This window comes from Triticum dicoccoides, chromosome 4A (genome assembly GCF_002162155.2).
Source record: "Triticum dicoccoides isolate Atlit2015 ecotype Zavitan chromosome 4A, WEW_v2.0, whole genome shotgun sequence".
Classification (NCBI taxonomy): Eukaryota; Viridiplantae; Streptophyta; class Magnoliopsida; order Poales; family Poaceae; genus Triticum; species Triticum dicoccoides.
The window spans coordinates 341,841,287-341,851,978 of NC_041386.1; positions in this window are offsets into that span (position 1 = coordinate 341,841,287).

Here is a 10,692-nt window from a genome sequence, read left to right on the forward strand (position 1 = left end):
CCCCTTTCCCTCTACCTCGATCCCCTACCTTTAGCCCTAGGGTTCCTCCAGCGAGTCGTCGCCTCTGGTCCCATCTGGCCTGGTCCTCGACGATGCTCTGTCTAGCTAGGCTACATTGCCGGAATGTAGGGGCAAATCTCCCTGGCTGCTCCTCCCTCTGGTGCCGCCCCACATTCTCATGGTCTCTAGCTGCTGCTCCACTATGGTCCGTCCAACGCATTACTCCGGTGGGTGCCGTACAACTATGGCTGATGCCACACTGTAGCAGAAGGCACCTTATTCCCCCTCCCCTTCTCCCAGGCCATGGCCTCGAGGTGCTGTTGAAGGATGAGCTCATCCAACAAGGTGAGGATCTCCTCTGATTGCCAAATTTTCATTTTGATCCACTATACGATGAATTGCTATGAGCTGCTTCTGCTGCTACTATATGATGCATTCCTATGATCTGGTCCTACTGCTACTATATGATGAATTGCTATGAGCTGCTGCTGCAATATGATGAATTGCTATGAGCTGCTGCTATATGATGAGTTGCCATAAGCTGCTCCTATTGCTGTTGTATGATGAATTGCTATGAGTCGCTCTTCCTGCTGATATATGATGAATTGCTATGAGATGCTCCTGTTGCTGCTATATGATGAATTGCTATGAGCTGCTGCTGGTATATGATGAATTGCACACTGCTACTACTGCTGTTGTATGATGAGTTGCTATGAGCTGCTGCTGCTATATGATGCTTTAAGGTGGTGCTTCTATATGATAATAACTGGCCACTTGAACCATCGAATTTCAATAAATAATTGTTCTTCATTTAAATGTGGGTCATGCATTCTTCATTTAAATTAGGCAATGGGATCTCTATGAAGACATTGACCAAAGTATATTGTGCCAAGTAGATGGTATATTTGTATTTACAGTTTGAACAAATAGTGATGGTCTGTTTTCCTATCATATTCATTACTGCACTGGGTTCAATTTGTGATGTTTGCAAGTCAAATTATTTTTCATATGGGCAGCAAAATGAAAAAATATAATGCAATCTAGACTTTTCACTGATCATACCAAAGATAAGCTGAAAAGGAAGGCAATGAAAAGAACTGGTTGGCTTATTACCTGGAGCTTATATTCAGAGGTGCTTATTTTCTTAGGATAACTCGTAATAATTGTCCCTAACAAACTTGGCCAATAGAACTGACATACAAATAACATGTCACGATGATTGCAATGGAGGAGTGACCTACCATAGCACACTGTATAGGCTCACCGCTGCCTCTCCTTTTTTGTGATGTTCCATGAAATTTCCACATACATCTTGTACATTTTCATTGTGTAACCCTATCTACAAGTTGACAAGGCTAATTTCAGACATCTCTACATGATAATACATTGCATATCCCTTGCGCATATTTAAACCACCTATTAATGATTGTGTGCGTAGCATAAACTTGCCATGACTCTGTGTGCTGGACTAGCAGGCACTCTAAGGCAGCCTAATGTAGTGCACTGGAATTCCTACATGCCACCTATGATTTTGTGTAATGTACTGCCTCTATTCCTAAATATATGTATTTGTAGAGATTCCAGTATGGACCACATACAGATGTATATTGATGCATTTTCGAGTGTGGATTCACTCATTTTGCTCCGTATGTAGCCTATAGTGGAATCTCTAGAAAGACTTATATTTAGGAACGGAGGTACGAGGTAGTATAATGTATGACATCTACATATCTAATTTAGCAGCTAGTAGTAGAAATCATTGTCTGCACAAAGGGATTACTGGTCAAAAAACCTAGCAAAGCATGCTGGTAGGCACACAACAATACAAGAGAGAGGGAGATGCACTTACAAGATCAGGATCTTGGTTGGCCAAGCTGTTAGATCCAGAAGAAACATCGCCCTTGTAGTTTTTGCCAACTGCATAAAGGTAACAGCGACCTGTTAGTATATTTGAAGTACATCGGGCAGGTGATGCTGGATGGGTTTAAAGGTGACAAGTACCTAGGCCGTGGCGTGTGGTTGGCATCTTGCCAGACGGTGGGAATCAGGTTAGAAACGTCAAGGGTGATGATGTTGCGCTGGCTGTCGGGGTTCGGTAAGGAGATCTAGAACCGTCGAGTAGGGTGTTTGTGGAGCGACTCTGGTAGGGTGGACTACGGTGTGGGTGAAGCGGATATGTGGTCGTGGACGAGGGCGTCGGTGAAGCTACTCCGGTGGTTGGGTTAAGGATGGTGTGGACGATGCAGATATATGGCCGTGGACGGGGCATCAGAAGCAGCTCCGGTAGGTTGGATGAGGGTGCGACGAAGCGGATCTGTGGCCGTGGACTTGTGAGTTGGCAAAGCGGCCCCGGTAGGGTTGAGAATTGTATAGGTGAAGCTACTCCGGTAGGGTTGACGATGGTGTCGGCAAAGCGGCTCCGGTAGGGTTGAGGAAGGTGTCATTGAAGAGGATCAGAGGCCGTCGGTGGGGTGGCTCCGGGGGTGTGGACGAAGCATCTCCGGTGGGGAGTATGAGTGAGCCGTTGCAGATGCGCTACGATTGACGAGAGTACTGGCGAAGCAGATCCGACACCATAGACAAGGCCGACACTAAATGGGTTGTGGTACAGTGATGGATGAGCAGTCTACTTGTTTCTAGTGCAGGTGGGAGGGGTAGATGCGGCCACAGAAGCAGATCCGGCGAGGTGGACGCCGCTGGCAGTGAATGGGCTCTGGTACACCGGCGGATGAGCAGTCTAGGGTTTCAAGAGGGGAGGGGTAGAAAGGCTGATGAAGTATGGATGGCGTGATGTAAGATGCTCTGATGCCGTGGAGTTAGTCGTTTTTGCGGGAGGGGGAGAGGAAATGGTGGTGCCGTGTGGTGGGGGGAACCGGAAGTTACCAAAGCAGCCCCGACCTATTATGTAGATGAGGGCGGTATTTTCACTGTTGTTCTCTGTGCACCAAGGACAAAAGGGGAATTTTGCATGCTAAAGACTAGGCAGCGGAAATTTTAGAAGGAGGGGGGAGATTTTGCCGCCCGCGGGATCGCTCGTATCTAGTTTCAACTAATTTTGGACCGTGCTAGCGGGAAGGTCATGCGAGACTGTGTACACGGGGCACGCGTCAGCAGTTAATAACTGGTGTGAAGTCCACCCCAGAAAAAAAGACAATAACTCGGGATGATGCGCTGATGACTTGGACGTTCACACGGGCGCGGCCAATCGTACGGGTGTAGATGCGCGGTCACAAAAAAGGGATCAAACACTCAACCTATGTATTTCTCGTGTAAGTAGATAATTTAGTGCCATTGGTTATTTACTTTAAACATAATGCATTGACATGTTAGTGTAGGCGCACAAAAAGAAATGGATATTGTAGTCCCACAAAAGAAATGGATATTGTAGTCCGCTACTTAAAAGTGTTACCTCATATGATTACATAGCCTCCATTTCATAAATTGCGTACCCGTTGAATTCATATATGAATATTACATATATTACTTCATAATAGAACCTTAAATCATCCAAGACTAATGGATTTGAATGCAAGAGTAACAATGGTGCATGTACATGATAGCTACATTGGTTGTTTGAAGAAACATCACTGTAACTTTGGCATGCACAATTGAAAAGGTTTATTTAGATAGAAAAAAATGTGATATGTGAGTGTCCAATCTTTGTAGCGTTGAATCGATATTGTACCTTTTGCCACGATATGAAGAAGATATTGATTTATGTTCAAGCGATGCACGTCCACGATCGCTAGTTGGTGATACGTGAATGAATTGTGCGATCTCTCTCACATGCATACATATCTCATTTCCTCATGGGCATCGGAATCACACACGCGCACTTCATGTATTTCTCTCCCTCCGTCAAGGTTAGAATTCGTCTTTCTACGTACCCCGTCCTACAAGTCTCTCACACAAAAACACACATGCTCTCTCTGTCGAACATGCCCACCCATTTAATTCCGCCCACCCACAGCCACTAATGTCTCAAAGGATAATTATGTCTCTCACGAATATGCCTAAGGTTAACTCGAGTTCCGGAACCATATGAATACATACAATGGGATTCCCGTAGAGCACCTTTTGTTTTGAGATCCCGCTCTCTCTCTCTCTTTATCTATCCCTCTCACACACACATACGCGCGCGTAGACATTGTTTATCGCTTCATTTCTTGTGGCACTTGCATGCACATTGTTTGTTTATCTCTGTGATGCTTTAAGTATGCCTCACACACATCCTATCTACCTATCCCTTAATATCAATATGGGTCACACAAACTCCTTCTCCCTACTAGCAAGATACCCATGCGTTGCACGGAACATCAAGATGCATTTGGATGATTAATTTATCTTGTGGGAGAAAAAGATGAACGAGGGAATGCCTTATTTGCAAATGTGGAGAGGGGTGTGGGTATTTTTTTTTGCAAAATTGGCATAGTTTCCTTCCTATCAGTCAGATATAAATCGGATGGCCTATATTGCAGGATGGCAGGAACACCATCATCACCAACTCTGTTTTTTATAAGAGTAGAGATATGCAAGTGTCACTGCCCCCCCCCACTCACCCACCCACACACGCACACTTCCCGACACCAAAGGAGTAGGGTGACACCTCAATCTTGATACTAATATATCAACTGGCTTCTCTCTCTCTCTCTCTCTCTCTCTCTCTCACACACACACACACACACACACTACCCGACACCGAAGGAGTAGGGTGGCACCTCGATCTTGATAGTAATCTATCTACTCCTCTTTCAAACACACACAAATACACACACACTCGCTAGTTGTGCCTCTGTGCCTACCGCGCACACTCTCGATACGTCTTTCTCTCCCTCCCCTTCCCCACCCCAACCCCAACAATGACAGCAGAAGGGTGACAACTCCATCTGATCTTAATCTGTCAATCGGTTTCTCTCTCAAACATTGTGTATTTGTGCCGTGCTCAAACACATCAGATATGTCTTTTTCTCCGTAGCCCCCTCGATATGTAGACTTCTCGCGCGTGCACAGCTGTAGTGACGATGACGCTGAACCCAATGTACCTTGTTTCCACCGGCCTCATGTGATAGTTTTCACCCTGTTTTCTGTTAATTAACAAGACAACCTTTTCTTTGTTACTACTAGTGAATCTGAAATCATTCGGGGCAGATATATAATATATCACTTCAACCCAATTATCGAAGTAACTATTTTAAAAGAAACTAGCTAGATGCCCGTGCGTTGCACGGAACATCAAGATGCATTTGTATGAGTAGTTTATCTTGTGAGAGACTAGCAAGATGCCCATGGGTTGCATGGAATATCAAGATGCATTTATATGAGTGGTTTATCTTGTGAGAGAAGGATGAACGAGGGAAGGCCTTATTTGCAAATGTGGAGAGGGTGTTGGTATATTTTTGCAAAATTGCCATAGTTTCCTTCCTATCTGTCAGATATAAATTGGACGACCTATATTGCAGGATGGCAGGCACACCATCATAACCAACTCTGTTTTTTATCTCCAACTCCTATAAAAGACTCAGTTGGTGATGATGGTGTGTCTGCCATCCGTCATTTCTAACCATCAGATCTGCATCTAACGACTATGATGTAAGTTGTGGCATTTCTGGAACAAGACCCCACTTCTTTGCTCCAATTTGCAGAAACCCCTTAGTATCTTGAAACCAACCACATCCCTCCCCCACCTCATCAAAACAGCCACAAGGAATATATTTTGAGTGAAACCTAATACGAGTATATTTTTAGTGATATATACACCAAACTAGAGTGTTTTTCTTTCAAGTTTGTGAACATTTATTATTCTATTTTGGACCCGTTGCAACACACGGGCACATTGCTAGTAAGAGTAGAGAAGGATCAATGAGGGAAGGCCTTATTTGCAAACGTGGAGAGGGGTGTGGGTATCTTTTTGCAAAATTGTGATAGTTTCCTTCCTATTCGTTAGATATAAATCCGACGGCCTATATTGTAGGATGGCACGCACACCATCATCACCAACTCTGTTTTCTACTCCTTTCGTTCATAAATATTTGTCTTTTTTAGAGATTTCAACAAGTGACTACATATGGTGCAAAATGAGTGAATCTACACTCTAAAATATGTCTATATACACACCCGTATGTGGTACTCCATTTGAAATCTGAAAAAGACAAATATTTAGGAACGGATGGAGTATAAGAGTAGACATGGAGATATATCTCCAGCATGGTCTACAACAAAAATGTGTTGGACTGGTTAGCATCGGATGCTCGCAACACGATGACCTGAGTTCGAATTTTGTCTTTAACTTTAGATTTTTTATATTATATAATACTTATTTAATATATACTTCTTTCGCTACCATACTGACAGTGGAACCCATAGAGTACTTAGAATACAAGATTAAGGATGGACTTGTTTCTTTTTAACTTTATGAATGAAGCTATAGCCACCCTGCAAGTCACGTGTACACTGTACATGCAATTAACTATTTATAGAGGGAGAATCATACACGCAATTAACTCAAATGGATTGGATGTGCCTCTATTATTTCCAGCATAAGAGCATCTCCAACGGCAGCCGGCAAATTTCCTCCCGCTTCCTTCCGCGGAGGACGACATCAAACGCCAGCGGCATACATTTTCACAAGTCTAACCAACCAGATGAAATCCGTGCAAACACGGACTATTTTCATATAAGCATGCAGGATTTCGTATAAAAAGCCGGATCTTCACATAAACATGTTGGATTTCATTACATTTACATGAACTAAGCGGTGCTAATCCATCTCTCTTGGTATAATTAATACTCCCTCTGTCCGAAAATACTTGTCCTAGAAATGGATGTATCTAGACTTATTTTAGTTATAGACACATCCAATTTATCCATTCTTAGAACAAATATTTCCCACCATCAGGAGAGGGAGTACTTAATCTAAATGGCCTCCCACGGATCCCATTGTCTTCCTCATGTCTGGCAGACACTTGCGGGGTCGACGAAGGTCCTCGGAAGAGAGGAAGCAGCAAAGAAACCACCTGAATGCGCAGTCGTTGCCTCGGCGGTGGCCTTCATGGGACCCAAGCGGCGGCGGCCTCCCATGTTCTACTTCTCCTCGATGATGGCAGCAGACACGGAGAAGCTGGCCAACGACTCGTCGCTCTCCACACACCCGGCTTCTGTCTCTGCCTGCATGGCGTTGCCGCAGGCACAGGAGGCGCGACCGCAGGCACGGGAGGCGCGCCCACAGACACGGGAGGCGCGGCCTCCACAGACACTGGTGGCGCGGTACGACGCGACAGCGATGATGCCCATACCAGCGTGCTCGCTGCCGTGCCGGCATGGAGCAACTCTGTAACACCCTCGATGCAACTATAGCTCCCACGTGTCGAGGCACGACTTAGAGACATAATCACATTGAAGGCATATGTCACAAGCTAGGCAATCTTCACAACATCCCATGTAATATGAATAATAAAGGGGAGAACATAGTTGTCTTAGACTCGCCACGTCACATCAAAGTACATAAATAACATCCATCATACAAACACTCATGGCCCGACTATGGCGCCAAAATAGAAGAAAACCCCACATGCGACAAGGCCCTGAATCGAACCCCAACTAGGCACCACTACTGATCATCGGGAAAGGAAACATAATAACGCTGAGAGTCCTCGTCGAACTCCCACTTGAGCTCGTAATATTCACCTGGAGCGGAATCACCTGGACCTGCATCTGGAGATATAGTAATCTGTGAGCCACGGGGACTCAGCAATCTCGCACCCTCGCTATCAAGACTATTTAAGCTTATAGGAAGGGTAAGGCAAATATGTATGTGGAGCTGCAGCAAGCGACTAGCATATATGGTGGCTAACTTATACGCAACAGAGAGCGAGAAGAGGAGGCTAAGCGCGAGCGAGAAGCTAGAGAGCAACCTGCGCAAACATTACTCCAACACCGTGTCCACTTCCCGAACTCCGCCGAGAAGAGGCCATCACGGTAACACACACAGTTGATTCATTTTAATTAATTAAGGTTCAAGTTATCTACAACCAGACATTAACAAATTCCCATCTGCCCATAACCGCGGGCACGGCTTTCGAAAGTTCGATCCCTGCAGGGGAGTCCCAACTTAGCCCATGACAAGCTCTCACGGTCAACGAAGGAATAGACCTCCTCCCAAGACGTTCCGATCAGACTCGGTATCTCGGTAACTCAAGACACCTCGACAGGTTAAAACAAGTCCAGCAACACCGCCCGAATGTGCCGACAAATCCCGATAGGAGCTGCACATATCTCTTTCTCAGGGCACACTCAGATTGTCCAAACTTCCGGTAGGCCAGCCCAGAGTTGCCCCTGGTAGCCACCGGCGGCTGATGGTTTGGACCAACACTCAGAGGAGCACTGGCCCGGGGGGGTTAAAATAAGATGACCCTTGAGTCTACAGAACCCAAGGGAAAGAAAAGGCTAGGTGGCAAATGGTAAAACCAAGGTTGGGCATTGCTGGACAAGCTTTAATCAAGGCAAGATATCAAGGGGTTCCCATTATAACCCAACCGCGTAAGGAACGCAAAATCCAGGAACATAACACCGATATGACGGAAACTAGAGCGGGAAGAGTGGAACAAAATACTAGGCGAGAGGCCGAGCCTTCCACCGTTTACCAAGTATATAGATGCATTAAGATAGCATGGCAATATAATGATATCCCAACAAGTAAATAAATGATGTTCCAACAAGGAACGGCCTCCAATCTTCACCTGCAACTAGCAACGCTATAAGAGGGGCTGAGCAAAGCGGTAACATAGCCAATCAACGGTTTGCTAGGACAATGGTGGGTTAGAGGTTCAACATGGCAATTGGGAGGCTGACAAGCAAAAGGTAGGCATCGTAGCATTGGCATAGCAAGAGCGAGCAAACTAGCATAGCAAAGATAGTAGTGATTTCGAGGGTATGATCATCTTGCCTGCACAGTTGTCAGAGTTGATTGGATCCTCACAAGCAAACTCAACGGCATCCTCGGTAGCGAACTCGTCTCCCAGTTCTACCCAACAAGACAAACAAGCAACAAGGATACAATCAACCACGTGCAAGACCAAGCAATATGAGGAAATGACGATATGCTATGCGGGATGCGATGCGGGATGCAAAATGCGAGATATGACAGGAAATGCATGAACCTGGCCTCAACTTGCAATTCCAAGTGTGCCACTGGAAAGATGAGATGAAATCGCTTGAAAACGATATAAAGATCACCGGAATCGGAGTTACGGTTTGGAAATGGCAAGCGTTTTAAGATATGACACCGGTCTGCGATTTACAGCAAGTAGGCATCTAAATGCAACAAAATGAACATACTACAGGCACCAAACATGACAACAAAATACATGGAAGGGATGCACACAAGATGCTTAACAAAAGAATAGCACTGAGCCACGGCCAATTCATCCATTATGAGGTTCAAACAAGCATGGCAAAAACGCAAATGCAGAACAGATTCCAGACTTAGTGAAATTAACACTTGTTTGAAATTTCAGATCACGAAGCCCTCTTCGGAGCAACAAATCAACATGATACATGACCTGATTAAGATAAATAAGAACATGGCATGGAGCTACTCAACAAGCTTAACAAAAGTCCCTAAGTGACCTGGGGCCAAAAGGGATCACAAAATATACTAACGGGCACATGAACACAGCTAAAACACAATCAGTTTTCAGAGTTAGTGAAAACTGAGACATGCTGAAAGTTAACTCACAAAGGCAAGTAAACGAGCTCGATGCACTCACTACGTTGCAAGTCATGGCAAGGAAAGCATACATCCATAAAGAAGGCACAAAATACAAGCTAGACATGGCAAGAACAATGGCATAGCATGCACGGATCAACTACAATAACATCGGCAAAATCGCAAACGAGTTGACGATCTGCCCAGATTCACCACGAAGCAAAAGTAGAGCTCGATTGACTCAAGCTAGGATGCTCCAAAATTGCAAACAAAGAAATGGATGGATAAAGCATAACATGATTAACAAAACTCCTTTACTGATCATCCTCAAAAGAGGCACGGATCACTAGGAAACAAGCTGAACATATGGCATCATGAACTAAATAATCCCAGACTTAGTGAAAACAACTAAGTCTCTGAAAACAGATCTACCGGGTGCCTCACTTTGCAAGCATGCACAAGTCACCACACACATCCTAAAAATGCATGGGTTGCACCTCTGGAAATAAGACAAAATGCTTAACAAAACATATGAAGGACTCACAGGCATATCATGCACACAAAAATCATGGTAAAAATGACAAAAGTCTAAGATGAACTAGAAGATCTAACAATTAACTCACGAAGCCCTCTTCTAACAGCATTTCGGGAATCAAGATGAACTCAAATGAAAATGACGCAATGGAATAAAATGATGTACTCGTCGAGGTGAACATTTTGATATGTTATATGCCCAAAACGGAGCTACGGATGCGGAGATACGGCCGGTCAAAGTTTGCCCGAAAAATTAGAGGGAGAGGGAAAAAGTCAACCCTCAAGAACAGATCTAGGTTTCTCCGCGGGGTACTGTAGCAGCCGGGTGCACGCGAACCGAGGCGGTGGATCTCGCCGAAATCGCTGCCGGAGAGGAGGGAGGTGACCGGATCCGGAGGCAAGGGAGCTCGCCGGGCCTCGGCCGGCCGGCGAGACGGCGACGATGCGGCGGCGGG